The sequence below is a fragment of the Seriola lalandi genome, unplaced genomic scaffold (genome assembly GCF_002814215.2).
Source record: "Seriola lalandi dorsalis isolate HSWRI2012SDOR001 ecotype SW California unplaced genomic scaffold, Sedor1 jcf7180002054581, whole genome shotgun sequence".
NCBI classification, from domain to species: Eukaryota; Metazoa; Chordata; class Actinopteri; order Carangiformes; family Carangidae; genus Seriola; species Seriola lalandi.
The window spans coordinates 99,162-116,348 of record NW_019525134.1 but is presented as its reverse complement, the minus strand read 5'-3'; the positions used below and the strand labels follow the sequence as shown (position 1 = coordinate 116,348).

General features: G+C 42.1%; 1 protein-coding gene and 1 long non-coding RNA gene across 12 annotated transcripts in view; one reads left to right on the top strand and one right to left on the bottom strand.

The window, feature by feature from the left end:
* Positions 1-17,187, top strand: part of msi2b (musashi RNA-binding protein 2b) — a 220,734-nt gene that overhangs the window by 129,353 nt on the left and 74,194 nt on the right. The gene's annotated exons all lie outside the window — the stretch shown is intronic.
* LOC147818437 (uncharacterized) lies at positions 15,757-17,154 on the bottom strand. The gene is made up of 3 exons (XR_015437958.1): positions 16,881-17,154; positions 16,673-16,795; positions 15,757-15,916 (listed from the first exon to the last, which is right to left on the bottom strand). It is a non-coding gene; the product is annotated as an uncharacterized LOC147818437 (long non-coding RNA).

The following is a 17,187-nucleotide window of genomic DNA, read 5'->3' as shown; positions in this document are numbered from 1 at the left end:
ATGTTCCTGGAGAAGAAGGGGATTCTTGGTTTTTGTGCGAGGTCGGGGCCAATGCTGTGTGAATTTGTGTATAGGCCTTTTTTTCTATGGGCTTAAAGGGCTGGTTTTCTTCTTGGCAGACGAACAGAAGGCTGCATTGTGTGTGTCTGTAATCTCTTTACCTGGATTGGCAGCAAAGCTAGCAAGTGCAGCTCCCAGTGTGGAATTGGCACTGAGGAGTCAATGTCACACTGAGCGAGCTGCCTTCCAAACAACCAAAAAACTGGTGGTGTCTCTTTGCGACAGTGTGTGTGTGGATGCGGGGTTTTTTTTCTGTGTATGCTAAAGCTGACAAATATGCAGCACTGACCCACTGTCTAACAATATCACATTGTTATTTAGTGGCTGTGGTAGTTTGTGTGTGTGTGTGTGTGTGTGTGTGTGTGTGTGTGTGTGTGTGTGTGTGTGTGTGTGTGTGTGTTTGTCACAATCTCAAAACTGTGCTGTAGAGAGCAAACGTCTTCGCCCCAGGATACAGAAGCTCATACAGTAACAAAGACCTGAGTGGTATTAGGTGCCATCATACACCAACTATTTGACATAAATTCGCCTCTCCCACCTCATTGGGTGAGAAGAAAAAAATAATTGGCCTCATTATCTTTCATCTCTTTGGCATATTACATTCATTATTCTATACAAAGACTGCCAGTATGAGTCCTGTAACCTGGGCAGCAGCACTGCGCCTCCACAGGTTAACTTGCTCCCTGAAAAGCTGCGGTGTTTGACGTCACCACAATGCCTCATCAGCCACCGGTGCTGGGGATTGAACATGGCCGACTGAGCAGAGGATCTCTGTCTGCAAAGTGATTGCTGGCTCATTGACTGAGTAGGAGAGGAGGGGAGAAAGGGAGTGGGGGAAAGGGAACAAGTACAGTTAGAGAAGAAATGGGAAGGAAAATAAGAGGATGGAAAGAAGGTGGACTGAGCGCGAGAAAAGCAGGAAAAGTAGAACGAAGGCATGGTGAGGGAGAAAAGAGAAGGAAATAAAGAAAGAGGAGAGTAGCTCAGTAGGAAGCCTCCCCCTGCTGGCTTCTCTGGCTGGAAGCTGCTGCCGATGGCTTCAAAAGAGCGCCAGGCAGTCTAGGCCTCTGCTTCTAGCAATTAGAGATCACTCCAGCGGATGCCTCCTGGCCAGCCTGCAAATCCCTCAAAAATACCCTCTGATTACTACTGTAGGACACAGGCTGTTTACCAAATGGATCTCGCACTGCTGAGACTGAGGTTTGATAATGCCTTCTTTTGTTCAGGCACAGAGAGAGCAGGGTCATTTCAGTTTTAACGATGGCCTGACTTCAGACGTGAATTTCCAGCAGGAGAAGAAAAGTTAACCAATTCCTCAAATTCTCATCCAAATAGTTGTGCAAGCAAATGTCTGGAGGTGTTTTACAAGAGAATAAAACCTATTTGAACAGACTTTAAATACAGCGTCTTTTTCTTTACAAGGGCCAGGTCTTCTTCAGTGATTAATGTAAATTCCTTTTTAAACAAGCAGATTCCTGTTGGTTCCATGGGGGTTGTAGTGTTTACAGATGGCAGCTCCTCGCTGCTCAGTGACTACTGTACAGCAGCACTGATGCAGAGTAAAACAATCAGCTGCTGTGCCTAACTTAACTGATTGACACAGGATTTCACATCAAGTGGAATCAGATATTCCTGCTCTTTTCCCTGCATTGCTCCAGCCCTTCCAACATGAGCTGACAGATTCCTCATTGTATTCTCTCACCGTGACAGACCTGATATTAGCGATTAGTGTGAATGTCATTTAAATGGCAGAGCTAATCATACACTCTGGGTCTACCTCCACCTGAGGGCCCCTCGCCTTGGCCTAATCACACTGACAAAGGAAATGATGTGTTTAGCCACTCTTAATAACTGCTCCAGCTCATCAGCTCCTGGGTGAGCTGGCTTTGTGGCCAACCTGACCCTCACAAGGATGTCATGGAGCCTGGCCTTTGACCCTTGCTTCCCCCTTTTCAGGGTGTTTGTTGTGCCCCACGTCCTGACACCAGCGACCCAACGGGCTCAAATCCACGTCAGCATTACAGTAGTAGCTGCACACGTTCTGCTGCCATGAGCCCGGTGAGACATACTTGACAGGTTGGTGATTAAACGGTGCAGAAGCCTCTCCTCGTCACCTGTCTGTCATCTGACCCCCCCATCAAGGCTTCTGTACTGGTGTGTTTTCAGGCTCTAGTATGCACCACGAGCCGGATGGGTTTGGTTTTGAATTAGCGTCTGCTGTGCTGGCCCTGCATGACCACTGCAAGGGGAAGGAGGATGAAGGCAGGAGATTGTGGAAGAAAGCCTGGGGTTTTAATCTCTTCCCCATGTTTATCTCGCCACCAGGAGACAAACCATGTGCCATTAAAAACATCAGCCACTCCCGCTGGCCGGCTGCACGGCCGCACCTCTGAAGACATTTGAAGGACAAAATTAAAGGGACAAAAAAATGTGCGGAAAGGCGCATTTGTGTAAGAAAGTCACGGTGTGATTTTCTGCATTGGAAAGCCATATTTATCAGAATTTTCCTCCGGTGTATGTGAATGTCCACACTGTGTGTTTGCAGTATGAATTCTCTGTCTTAACAGCAAACTTATTTGAACAAAAATAAGCAAATGCCTTTGGCCTCAGCTGCCACAGGGGAATCAGTCTCTTCAGGAAATGAAAATGCCAGCTTGGAATTGTCATCATATTGAGAGTTAGCCAACCTTTGACCTTGTAATACCCTCGTAGCTTCTCTATTTGTGACCTGCTGGATGCTCATAGAAAGTGAAACCATCGGGAAGGATCTGTTGCTCACATCATCACTCTCTGAACACCTAATAGTGGATTTACCAAGGTTAAACCTCCTGTGAGATTGCAGCCACTGTAACCTGGAATACTGAGTTTGCATCCACTCACACAAATAGAAGACACACACACACACACACACCCACCCACCCACACACACACACACTGCTTGTGAGAGATACACAGGACAACACAGACAAAACTACTTTAATCTGGATGATGTGTAGCTTTTACAACTTGTCAAAGTGAAGACATTACAAAAAGCTGGATATTCACATGACCGCAGGAACGTTGTTGCTGCATCTGATGTGCATGAGACTGTAACAGAGACAGACCAGGGAAGTGGGAGCTTTCTCTGCATTGTCCCCTGTATTTACAGCCTGATTGGTGCCTACCCAGGCGTCTTACAGCTGAGCGCAGCACATGAGGGAATTAGCGAAGTATCTGCTGCGCAGTGTTAGTAAAATATGTCGCTTCTTGTCTATGTAACATTTTTTAAAAACATGCTGATCTCATGGGTGTGTTTGTGATAGCCATCACGGCCCGAGACGTACTGCAGGAACATCTGTACTCCTCACAGATGGCCTCTTTTGAACACTAAATTATTTTAAAAGATTTTTTTTTAATGTTTTCTGTCGGTTTTGTAGATGCAGTTTGTAAAAGTTTCTACATACATTTACTGTACATGTACTTTTTTACCAGCTCTCTAACCTGGAACAGTGTTTGTCGTGTTCCTGATGCTGACGTACAGAGTTCTGACATATTATTCCTCAGCAGTCTAATGATGGATAGTCTCTGATTTATGTACTTTAGAGATTAACTCACATACACAGATCATCTTTAAAACCACTGAAACAACACAATTCTTTCTGTGGTTCCTTTTTATGAAAACACAGTCGGCCTTTTTTTGTTGAACAATTCATCTTTGTATTTTAATGCGACAGCCTCCCACTCCTCACTTTTTTTTCACTTTAATTTCAGTATAAGATATCAAGTTCCAATAAAAGAGGACAACAGAAGACTGACGATCAAGTGCTCAGTGCAACTGCTTTGAAGGTAGTTTTTTTTTTTTTTTTTTTGTTCCTCTTAAGTGTAATGATGGTCAGAATACAGCAACCCCCACTGCTGAAAATCACAATCAGCTGCTGAGCCACAGCAATCACTTCTCACAGAAAGATTGCGAGCTGAATTAGATTACATCACCTCCAGTCCAGGCATCTAATCTTAGATTAAAGGGAAAGAAGAACGATCTCTGGTTTCTTTCTTACATTTTCTTTTTGTTCTTATTCTTTGGGCTTTCAGGGTCAAACTGAGTATCTCATGTGTTCAACCAACATGCCCTTCATCCACACTGCCATGCTGTCGGGACGTCTGATGTTTATTTGACTAACTTTTACCATGTTGCTCGTGCTCTCAGCTGATTGGCCTCCCACATTCCTGCTGCTTTACCACTTAAACAGTTTTAGAAGGCTCTTTTGAAACTGAAGGGCTTTTTATATAGAAGCAGCCAAAACAATCATAGCACTGCAGGGTACATCCTGGCACTGGCTGGTATGTTGCCAGACAAGATAGACTTGCTTTTGTGCATTTTTTTTTAATACACAGTCGTAAAAAGCTGCAAAAAGAGCAATTTTGTCTGCCGTCATGAACAATGAAGCATCGGTAATAACCAACGGCTCAGAAGGGGCACATGGTGTCTGTCCCCATATTCGCCAGCAGCCTTCACGCTGCTTCATGTATTTGTAAGAACCAAGAACTTGACGTGTGTGAAACTGACACACAAACACACGTAAACCATTACACCAGGATTTCTTCTGACAGACAATAAAGATGCATTTGAATATGGCGAGCTCCTTTACATCTCAACCAGAGGGAGATGTTGTTATGCTCCCCAGTCACACAGCTGCTGTGTCGACTCGTGGTCAGTTCAGTGTGTGTGTGTGTGTGTGTGTGTGTGTGTGTGTGTCTGTGTGTGTGTCTGTGTGTGTGTGTGTCTGTGTGTGTGTGCGTGCACGCGCCTCAACACTGTAATAAGGGTTGCCTAGCCAAGCGTAAGTGTCAGGGTGGAGATGCCTGGCTCATTAGGTACCGTGGCAGGATAATGTATGAACAGAGCCTGTGAATGTTCACACAGGTACCTTGTGTGAGCAAGAGGGGAAGAGGAAAGCAGCCATTGTTCTTTCTCTTCTCTCCTCTCTGTCTCTCCCCACTGCCTCCTCCTCCTCCTCCTCCTCCTCCTCCTCCTCCTCCTCCTCCTCCTCTTCTTTCCCCGCTGCCAGTTTTCTTCTTTGTGTGTGCGCCTGGGGATATTTAGGCTCCCTGGTCACATTATGCCCTGTTTTTTGATGCAGAGCTGCTTCCATGGGTTTATACCATTTATTCATAAATTAATTTATTTATTGGTTTATTAAATTTAATTCATTGCGTCGTGCATGATGCTTGTTTTGCGGCTCTGTTGCTCGATTGACAGGTTGCCAGTCATGGTAAGATTCCATATCCCATCGGCGTCATGCAGCAGCACGTTGCTAATTGAGTTGAATGCGTAGCTCGTCTCTCCTCAGTGAATCCATCTGTCGCCGTCTTGTCATCAGTTTGTTCGCACTTGACAGGTTCCAACTCAGTCTTTGTGTGTTTAACTGTGCGCTTCTGTGTAGGTGTGCTGTGTGTATTTATTTACACACAGACTCACTGTGTGTGTGTGTGTGTGTGTGTGTGTGTGTGTGTGTGTGTGTAATACAATGCCATATAAAATGGGTGGCTGCCTAGAGGCTTCATGTTCTGTATTATGTGCCTTGCCCCATTGTAGACTGCCACAGACAACAAACCCTGTTTATATGACTTTGACCACCACACACAAACAAGCACTCAGCTCTCCTCAGTGGATGCACACAGGCACAGTGCTGCTAATGCTAATGCTAATGCACAATGATCTGCAATGAATCTGAGTTTGTGGAATTAAAGGGGTCAGGTACAGCATCTGACATCATTAGGCCTTTACCTAGCTAACAGCTGTAATGGACCTGTGACATGGCAGCACATCAGCAGTTCCTGACGTTACAAAGGAATACATGTGAGGTCTATGATTAATAAGCATGGTGTCCAGTTGCCTTGGGTTCAGCCTCCGTGGAATCGACAGTGTGTTTGGAGAGATATGGGTTCCTATGTGTTTGATGATATGTGTCAGTTTGTGTATGTACGAAGCACGTGGTCACACACTGTGTTTTTGGCCCACATCTATATTGGGCTCAAAGAGAGTGAACTTAAAAGAGTGTGTTTCTGATGTGCTCTGTCCATCAGTAGATAGATGACATCTACAGTGTGTTTTACTGCCGCACCTTCATCACCGTCTTTCATCGCTGCCGCCAGCTCCTCTCTGTTCTCTCACAGTTCTGTGTGTGTGTGTGTGTATGTGTTTGTGTTTGTGTGTGTGTGTTTGTGTTTGTGTGTGTGTGTTTGTGTGTGTGTGTGTGTGTGTGTGTGTGAGAGAGGGGGTGAGAGAGATAGAACAAGAGACATGAGGAGAACATTATGAGGAGGAGAAGGTGTGCGTCGCCGTGTACATTGATGGCACTTCACACGGCAGCGTGTGTTCTGGCTTTGATACAGTACGAGGATGCTGTAAGACTGGGGCGAATAAAGACGGTGCGCTGTTTGAAAGAGGAGGTTCACATTGCTCCTCTGTCAGCAAGCTTTGGGAGGGGATTCTGTCTCGAGGAGAGCCTTGAATATTTTGTAGGCCCCAAGTGTTTCTCTACACGTTCAGAGGCTTCTCTGTGTTTGTGTAACCAACTCCTTACTACAAATGAGCAGCTGCCTTATCACCAGTCCCACCTTTCACGCTTATGTGAACTTTATTATAGCAGATACTTGCATACACTCAGAGGGTTGCACACGTGCACACACACACACACACACACACACACACACACACAACCACATGTTCACCCTTTCTTCCAAACTGCCACAGTGGAGGAGCAGTTGCATCAAAGGCAGCTTTCTCTCATCTCGCTTTATCTCCGTCATCTTTTCCTCGCTTACTCTTTCTCGCCTCTGTCACTTCACACATTTCTTTCTTTGTGCTTTCCTCTCTTTGTTTCCTACGCCGTCTCTTTCTCACCTTTAGCTCTCTCTCTGCTCTGCCTACCTGCCAGGGAGATTCTCCTGCAAAGAGAAGTGATGTTTTTTTGTTTTATATTCATCCCCTATTTCTGGAGAGTTCACTTTTCTTTTCTTTTTCTCTTTTTTTTTTTTGAATACCGCCTCAAAGGATCCATATCACAGGTTCTCCTCTGTCCACCAAGCTGCAACACCCTGTCCCACCCCCACCCGATCCATCAGACAGCAGCAGCCTGCCTCATTTCTCATAAATTAGTCTTACCTTTCACACACTTTCTCTTTTGTTTCTTGCTCTTACTCATTCCATTCTCCCCATGCCCTCTCCCGCCTTCCATCTCTCTCTGGTCCTCACATTTCATTTTTCCCTCTACAAATGCCACACAGCAGTCCCTTAAGAAATGTCATTTCTGTCTTCTCCTTTTGTTCTGTAATTTCTCCGTGTCCCTCCTTTTCTCTTGGGAATTCATTTATCGTTGCCTGTTCTTCTGTCCCCAGCTCTCTGATCTCTCTGTCTCAGTCTCCCTCTCTATGTCTGTCTCTCTGTCTTTGTCTCTGACACTCCACTGCTCCATTTCTCTCCCCATCTCCCTCTATCCCTCTCCCTCACACACACACAGTCTTTTCATTGCAATCCTGAAATGCCACATTGCCATGGATGTTAGGTGAAGTATTTTTGCCAAATCATAGTTTTAATAATCACACAAAAGGCAAATCAGGAGAATGCAGTAATCATCTGTGCAGATATGTGCAAACACTGTGTGTGGCATACTGTGTGTGTGCATTCAAAGTCCAATCAGGCAACTTTGCCTGTAAATTTCCATACCTGCAGAAACATTGGAAACTGTTGTCAAGTCGACCATTTGTCTATAACCATCTTTTTGTGACTTTTGTGTCCTTTAGGTTCTTTATGTCCATGATATAACACATGTTGTGGTAGAAATTCTGTATCAAATTTACAAAGCCCAACTAGGATGAAGTCGTTACACCAGTGTTGAGTGAATGTATTTCAGTGTGAGACTGTGACTGTCAGCCTGCTGGTGAGACAGGGAAGTGCTTCAGTTGTGTGAAAAAAAATGAATTCTCTTGGTCAATTCATGGAATCGATAACATTTGAAAACTAGTTCTAGTTTCGTCACCACAAAACCTGCTTCCACTTTACATATCCAGACAGAAAAAAGTCATTTAAACTCAGAACAATTGTCAATTTTCTCCCCTCTGGAGTTTGTAAGATAATCCTTGTCACAGACAGACACTCAGATCTAGCTTGGATGCTTTGGAGAAAATTGGTAAGATGTATCACAGAAATTCAATGCTTCAAATTTGATTGTGATTTTTCTGTGCAGGGTAAACCATCACATGCTGCACACATGCTCCCAAGTGGTTGGAGAACCAATTTGTTAGGCCTCTGACAACAGACGAGCTGGCTAGATGAGAACACACAGGTCTTAGCCTTGATGTTAAAATACATTTGTCATATCTGTGTGGACCAAATTTATTTATGTTCAGTATTTTTTTGGTTTTGTTTTTGGTTCACAGCTTCATCACGATTTGATTCTTGGTGAATGTTGAAATGTTGTGACCAACTGAGCGAGGACTTGATCACAGATTCAGTCTCTGTTAAAATATCTGATGTGGATCCAAAGTGTATGTGATCATTTGAAAATAATGTGATTCTGTTCTGGAGGTGGATTTTAAACATGGCTCCACAGAACACTACATGCACCACCTCATCTCCGTGTGTCTCAGCCTGTTTTTGTCAAACCAGAAGTGACTCTTCCCCGGTGGATCTCAGTGAAAAGATTCCACTTGAGAGCAGTTCTCTGGCGTGCAGGCATGCAGGCACTTGTGTTCCATCAAAATGCTAATAATATCCTCTGCAATATCCAGGGCAATATTATTGTAGTGCTAATTGGTGAAAAAAATTGTTGACAGGACCACCTGCCCACCCCACTACTCAATTATTTTTAATTACAATGGCTGTAATAAAAGGGAACAAATTGTGTAATGATCAATGTTTCTTCAGTGAGGTGACAGTTTGCTCTTATTTGCTTTAGCACAGCCATGTGTGGCTCATTTAGATGGCAGGGAGATACTTGTGTTTTGAGTCGAGCTGCACTAAGTGAATGTGGGCCCTCAGGAGAGGAACTTCTCTCCCCTTGGTTTTGTGCTGCATGATTTATTCATCACGCCACGTCTGAAGAAGTGGGCTTTGGGCAGTTCACATGTGCAGATATGTGCTGCGCGGCTCCACACCTCCTTGTGGTTTCACAGTCGAGAACATTGCTTCGTCATACATGTGTGAGAACGAGAGAAGGGAGGCAGAGTGAAAAAAAATGCAAATTGAGGAGTATGTATGAATAGAGTAGCACGAAAAAATAATTGCAGAAGATTCGTCGAACCAAGTGGGAGGGAAAATCCCTTATTTCGAAACAATCCCTGTCTTCCAAATTGTCAAATTAACTTTTTCTGCAGCAGTGGCCAGTGAGAGGGGGTAATTAATGGCTTCTTTTTGGGAGTTCTTTCCTAGTATGTCTCAGTTTTTCTGGCTGCCTTCAAAGTGATAATGCTCGCCGGCTGTTGCCCCTGGGGACTGCTCCATCTTATTAACTCGTCTGGGGAGACAGGGCTGCCATGCAGCCTGCTTTACTGCCTGCAGGGATGGAGAATGACCACTAAGTCCTACGCTGTCTTCTTCTGTCCCAAACATTTACTGTGTTTCTTTTTATTCACATGAGGGTCCGTGTGCGTGTGTGACCTTGCATATCAATGCAAAGAGGGAGCAGTTAAACAGAGACGATTATTAAATATATTCACTCAGTGTTTGTGGTGGATCACACCTTCAGTCAGAGTTAAAGAAGGAAAGGAAGCAGGTTGTGAGCAGAGATGTTAGACTTGTTATCACTAGGTACAGCTCCGACACTAGACTCCTCAGTCTCCCGAATTAACTTCACTGTGTGGACTCATTTTTCTGTTATCAGGCGTGAGGCCAGGGATTGTTGTGATACTACAACCTGAGCTGGCAGCCTGTCGTGACTGAATGAATGTAGCTGATAGTGGAAACCCTAAATTTTCTGATGACATTGACAGAGAAACTGTATTGAATGTGAAGCAGTCACCGATACGCTTAATAAGGTCAGTATCAGTGCAGATACTGAGCCCATTTGTGAGCGCAGTATAACAAGTGTCAGACCAACAGAACAGAATATATTCAGAGTCCCGGGGTCATCCTGAGCTGCCTCCACACAAAAAAGGCCTGTCATTGAGATTGTATTTAAGTGGACACATGAACATGACAAACAAAGCCAGGAAGAAAAGAGTGTGAGGATGGAGGTACAGAGCTTTGTGTGTGTGTGTGTGTGTGTGTGTGTGTGTGTGTGTGTGTGTGTGTGTGTGTTCCATGTCAGTTTTAGCATGTGCATTTGTTCATATTTTTTGATTTGGCCGTCGCTTGTAATAAAGCACAGACTCACCTGGCTCAGGTGAAAGTAGTGCAGCCTGTTGATTCTCACACAGAAAGTCTTTCTGAAAGGACACTGAGGAAAGACAACTGTTGCAGAACATTGAAATCTAAAAGCAAAGCTCTGCGCTCCTGTTTACTTAATGTTGAGCTGAGTTTGTATTTGTGGAGAAAATCAATCCTAAAAAGATTTTCCAAATGTAGACAAATTAGCCAGCATAAATTAGCCAGAGTATATTCATTATGCCTCTCTCAGCGGAGTACAGCATACACTGCAGTGTCTTAATGTTTCACTGTGCTATCATAAATGTAATCATGTCTTCAATCTTGAAGCTTCTGATGGTGATCAACACTGTCTCCCAAATATATCGTAGCCTGCACCAAAAATGCAAGTAAACAGTAATAAAATGATTGTGTGACTCATTGAATCAGAGCAGAGATATTCCATTTATTTTATTATTTTAGCTGAACCTCAGTGTTGAGCCGCTCTGAGCTCATTTTTCAAACCACTTCTTATCCTGCTCATGTTCAGTTTCTGTGTTATTGTCCTGTCTTTCATGCACCAATAGATGGATTATTATACATCCCTGTTTGTAATTGGAGGGCAGGTTAGACATGAGGATAATTAAAATAGTGTGTTGCTACTCCATCTATTTTCTGTTACTGTCTTGACGTGTGTGTCTCAGTGTGTCTCTGTGCCCTCCTTTGTCCTCCAAGGTAATGTTGTTGATGGTGGCACTTACCGAGGACACAGATTTGCTGACAAACACACACACACACACACACACACTTACAGAAGAACTTACTTATCTACCAGGGCAGATACAGCTGGTATAAATTATAATGTTATTCAGGGTTTAGATATATTTGGGATGTTAAGCATGACTCGAGTCAAGGTGAAGGTTGATGGTGAGGTTTTATATCATTGTGAATGGAATACTTAGTGTTATTAAATATGTGATTAATTGGTTAAACAAAGATGGAACGTAAACATTAGTTGCAGCCCAAAAGCAAGTTGCTTGCATTGCAGTGCTGACCCACTGCAATGCAAGCAACTTGGTGTACGTATCTGATAAAAGCCAACAGAGATGAAGGATTATTCTCTCCTGAGGAACACTCACAGTAACAGTGGAGATAATGTTAGAGCTCAGACAAAGGACAACATTACAGGGGCTGACAGGTCGGGTTCCCAGCTGGCAAAGGCTGACCATACTAGGATCGTAGTATTGCCTCCAGCAACAGGAAAATTGGAATGACTGTGGCAAAGTCGTGGATACAACAACCAGGGCGTGAGCAGGGAGCCATGTGTTTGTTACCATGAGTCTGGAGGCCAGTCCTCATTATGGTGGCTGGTAAAATATTACAGTTCAGCTGACACTGTCTAAGTGAATTGTCCAGAGCAGTTTTGACAGCGAGTGGAAGGCAGGGCTAGATTATGATGGATGATGACAACAGGGTGGTGCAGAAGGAGCATTGATGTGTTTTGTTGCTCATGCAAGAACTAATACATACACCTAATGTGATGGTGTGCAAACACACACAAATGGAGATGCCTGATGGGTATGTTAAAATGTTTTTCAAAATGATGTTGCAATTTTTCATACCTGCAGAATTCATCCAGGACCCAGACGTTCTTATGTCTCTGACTGACTTCTGCTGTGTCTGTTTCACATGTAAAAAGAAATATATTCATTTTTGTTGTTTACCATTCCATCATGTGTCGTTCTCTGGAGACTTATCCAAACCCAAACAATTCGATTCCATTGCTTTCTTCACTTCCTATAAATACAGTTTTATTATTATTGGGCATGAACATGAATAGTTCTACTGGCAAGTGAAAAATTAATCAGTTTATTGATAAAAAGTTGATTTCAGTCTTTCAAAGCTTCAGTCTCCTTTTTTCAATATAAAAACAGGCCGTGTAATATCGGAGAAAATATCATAGCAACAAAAAAAAACCTTTCTTGTTTTTCTTGGAGAAAATCTGAACAGCTGCAGCAGACTGCTGACCAGCACACGCTGTCTTAACTTTCAGCTTACACCACATTGTCATTGTTGTACTGTTTGTTTATGCGGAGAGAGAAAATGAAGCCTGTTTCTGATAGCTGTACCCAAGTATTAAAGGACTGGGCCTGAATCCTAACTTGTGATGTTCTGGAGGCTAAAACACAGGAAAGGACGCAGTATGTGGATTACTGACAGACTCTTTTTCTTTCTCTCTGTTAACTCGTGTTTCTCCTCTTCATCTATGTGTCTGTTCACAATAAGTCAGGGTAACAACATCAGATGACTTGAACAAGAGAACCCCAAATGGCATAGAGTTTTCTCCTCCCACCCTTCTTCGTAGCAGATGGGACAAGGAGAACACTTCATCCCCAGGTTCACTGGTCCTTTGGCTTCTCCTGGCGTGGCCAATCCATCTCCCAGTAGTCACTCTAGCTTCTGGGTTCTTGCCCATTCTCCTTCCCTCTTGTCCTCCCTCCAAACACTGACTCATTCACTCATTTCCTCTCTCTCTCGCGCGCTCATCCACTCTCCTCTTCCCAATTTGGCCACCAGGGAGGTGTGTGGCACTGGAGCAAGCATTATTGATAGAGCATCTGTTTAGACATGGTGCAGGATCTGTGGCATGTGGGCGAGCAGCTGGGGGTTCGAGCAGGGGAGACATTATGTCATATTACATATCTCGAGATGTCTCGTTCGCTTGTATGCGTGCCCATTTCACAGGCACACACTCCCACAGACACCAAGAAACACAAACACATGCCACCACCATCCACACCAACATTATTGTAGTCTCTGTCTTATTTGAAATTGTGAAAAGCCCAGGCTGCTTCTTTTTAAGGATGGTTGAAATAATATACAGACTGTGTGCTACAAGTTGTCTAATGTCACTACTGTGCAGCAGCAGTTACAAAAGTCAGTTTTAGTGGCAATTTCAGACCCGGGAGCCAAAGGCGAATATTCTGGCATCATGGCTTTATTGGGGCAGCGAGACAGACAGAGTGGCTCTATCCAGATAATCACCACACATCTCTTCTAGATGGCCAAACTTGTCAAAGCTCACGCAGCACACTGCCAATACATTTTCATCCTTGGCAGCTGAAAAAACAGAGGATTTTATGGTATTTTACACTGAACAAAGCATGTATTTTCATGATATGACATGGTGCATGAAGTGGCAATATTTTCATCAACTGTGCACCTTCTCTTTTCTTCTCTCAGTAGGTAAGGTGTTCAGATATCTCCTTATACTTCATTGCATATAGTCTAGGCTTCTGTATAAACTACACCTACAAACTATCATGATAACGAAACATTGAAAACACTGCTGCAAAGAAATCTGTCACAGGTCACAACAGACTTAAAAATGGAAGACATAAAATAAAATTATATTTTCTAAAGTGAAGGAAACATTGAATAAATAAGGTAATAAAATGCTTTAAAATAAGACCTCAGTATGGGAAGGGGGTGGGGGAAGTGGTGGTGGGGGTAACTGACCACATGATCTAATGTCAGAATGACTTTATGAAGTTTGATGATGTTGACAAGCAGCGCTGTAGTCAAGTTTAATATTCTGACTTAGATTCTGTGTAAAAGCATCACAGATAAAGAAACTGACAGAGCGTGAATGATGAATGAAAGGAGGATTTCTGTCTCTTCATCTTCACTAATGAAGCATTATTTTCACTGAGCAGCTCAGAGGCTAACAGCAGCTACCGGCAACTTTTAAGGTGGAATCTCATTGTCAACTAATCAATGCACCTTAATTGTTATTATGACAACTCTGACCAAATACATTTGTCTCTATTGGCTCTGTCACATGACATATGTTTTAGTGATGACTGGTTCTTCACACTCTTAAAAAAAATTTTGAATTTCAACCAGGTTATTAACTGAATATTTTATTTCCTGATGGAGCATCGTTCCAGTGCACTGTGGAACCACTACACCCATGCTGGTGAAGTGAGCCCAGTCCTGGATCAAGCACACTGCACACTCTCATGTGTACCCTGAATGACAGGCACACAGAGAGGGCTGGTAGAAAGACTGATACAACAGGGTCAGTGGTCCACTGATGTGGCAGCCCACAGGGATTTGTCCAAGTATGACCAATATGACCAGTCTGACATGTGTAATATGCCGGTGGTTAGTGTGAATATCAGTATGTTATAAAAATCTATCTAACTTGAGGATTGGTAGTTAAATCTACCTTTCTCTCTTCTCTTTACTCTTTCTCTCTCTCCCCCTCTCACCTCAGCCAGCTGTCACCATGTATCTTCACTTAAACCATCATTTCAAATTAAAAGCCCTCTGCACCGTGTAAATGCAACTTCATGACATTGCAGTGGCAGCAGTGTATGTGTATGTAAGTGAAAGGGTCTTTGTTTAACATTGAGCTACATATACAGTATGTATACAGCACATGCAAGTGTTTCAGTATTTCTCACTTTCATTTTTATTTTTCAATTTCTTATCTCTGCTCATTCTTAAAAACCACCTGCTGTTTATTTGGCCACTCACTTGTGGTGAAGGTGTTCGTCTCACATGGGGAAGTGAGATATGCGACTGACCTCAGTAAATGTTTGATTAATAATGGCTGCGTTCCAATTAGCTGTTCTGTGTCCAGAGTCGTGGTATCGTGCGTGCTAGCTCACTGAGACACTAGAAGCTATCGCTGATGCACTGTTAAAAAAAAAAAAAAAAAAAAAAACCTTTAAAAAAACTGTAATATTCCAGCAGCTGGGGCACCAGAAAAATACTGGAAAATAATGGATCTCATAAAAATACAGTAATTTTCCGTAATTGAAATACAGTTTATAGCTTTAATTTTACATGAGATTTTCCGTATTTTCGGGGCTTTTTAATGTTTAATAAAGACCATTTACCCATATAAAAACAATGAAATTACCTATAAATAAGGTCTAACATTGTTATAATACAAATAATAAGGCTTAAAATTGCAGAAAGATACTGTTATTAATTGGTTTTTATTACATAATTTTACATAAAAAACGTGTATATTAATTCATATTTGATGTGATAAAATGATATACCACACATAAAAACATTTGATTTCTCTTTCAAAAAATGTCCAAAAACTGTTGAAAACCTCGGTAGGGGGTTTAAAATTGCAACAATCTACTGTTAATTTTTGTTTTTTTACAGGTAATTTTATATAGATTTCTTGTATATTTAACATACCTTTCATGTTAAAAAAGTATTTTATTAACAGTATCTTAGCCTGTTTTGGTAAAAACCTAAAGACCTTTGGTTATATAACACTATAGGTATACCTAGTCCATAGGGAGATGGAAGTCCAAGGTTTTGAAAAGTCCATTGCAATAAAAGTGTATAATAAAAGTTTATTAGTCAAGATGTTTCCAAGGTGCTGCCTCCTTCTGTCCTGTCCACTAGCTGTTGATGCAAGGGAGCAGCAAGGGCGCAGCAAATGTTACTGTATGTGGACCAAGAGTTTCGCCAGGTTGGATGGACTGAGTTGCAGCAATTAACCTAACACCAGCATCAGGGAGAGAGCAGAGATAACAATTATTATATGATCAAAAGTTGTTTCATTGAAACTAAAGTTGTGATGAGAAATATTTATTAAAATTTATATCACAATATTTTTAGAATTTTTGACAATAACGGTATACAGTATTTCACAGCACCAAAATACTTAAAATAAAAACCAGTAGTGTCGGCTTAGGACTGGGAAATATATGGATATTATAGTATTGTCTTTTGTCTCTGGCTGCATTAAGTGATATCATTTTCTGAACTTACCAGACTATTTTATAATTTTCCTTTACACACTTAGTCAGTACTGATGACTATTTATCAAAAATCTCATTGTGTAAGTATTTTATTAAAAGCACCAATGTCATCCCCACAATATAACCTAACAAGTAGTCAGATGAACAGGTAACCAAATAAAATCTAGTTTTCAAATAAACTCCCAGTGCCTATATAATTTGCATGTCAACAAAACATAATGTACAAAATTTTAGAGAATATAATTACTATGTTCCTCATTTTAAAATTCCATCCATTCATCCGTTATTGATCAAAATGTTCATTTTTTGAGCTCAATCCACCCGATCCGCCGAGGTTAATGCGATCCACACAACTAACTAGTGTTAATGTTAAACCCTTTTTTACACAGCCTGTTCAAGGCGGGAATACTGTGCATTGCAGTTCTGTGTACAACATTTAAGTCAACATTTACTGGAAGTGTGTATGAATTTGTGTTTGTATGGAATTACTCACCAGAAAATGAGCAGACAGAATACAGAAATAGATCCACGTGAAGGCTCATGGATCTACCAACACCAGGACAAGGCTAAGGTGAACTTGGTAGCTTTTAAATGGGCCAAGCTCAATGTCCTAACACTTGAAAAAAGAAAAAGTTTTAAAAATGTATTTATTTATTCACAATGTAATCATCATTTACTTTTTCTAGAGTTGTATATCTTACCTAGAACAGTAATAATGTCAAGGATTCAGCTGAGGACCACTCAACTGCAGGACCTCAGGACCACTGGACATATCTGGCTCAGCCTGCTGGACAGCACAACATAGGCATTTACTGACTGAACAGATGTTCCACAAATGCAACAGGAGTACATCTTTTAACACCGGTCAAACAGCCATAACATTATAATCATCAACAAATGAACAGTATAACTTAACTAAGGTAAATATGACACTTTGGCCTGAAATACAGTATGTTCTGGCATGCAAAATCAGGCACCGCGTTTTTCTCAAAACACTCAACAGCCACT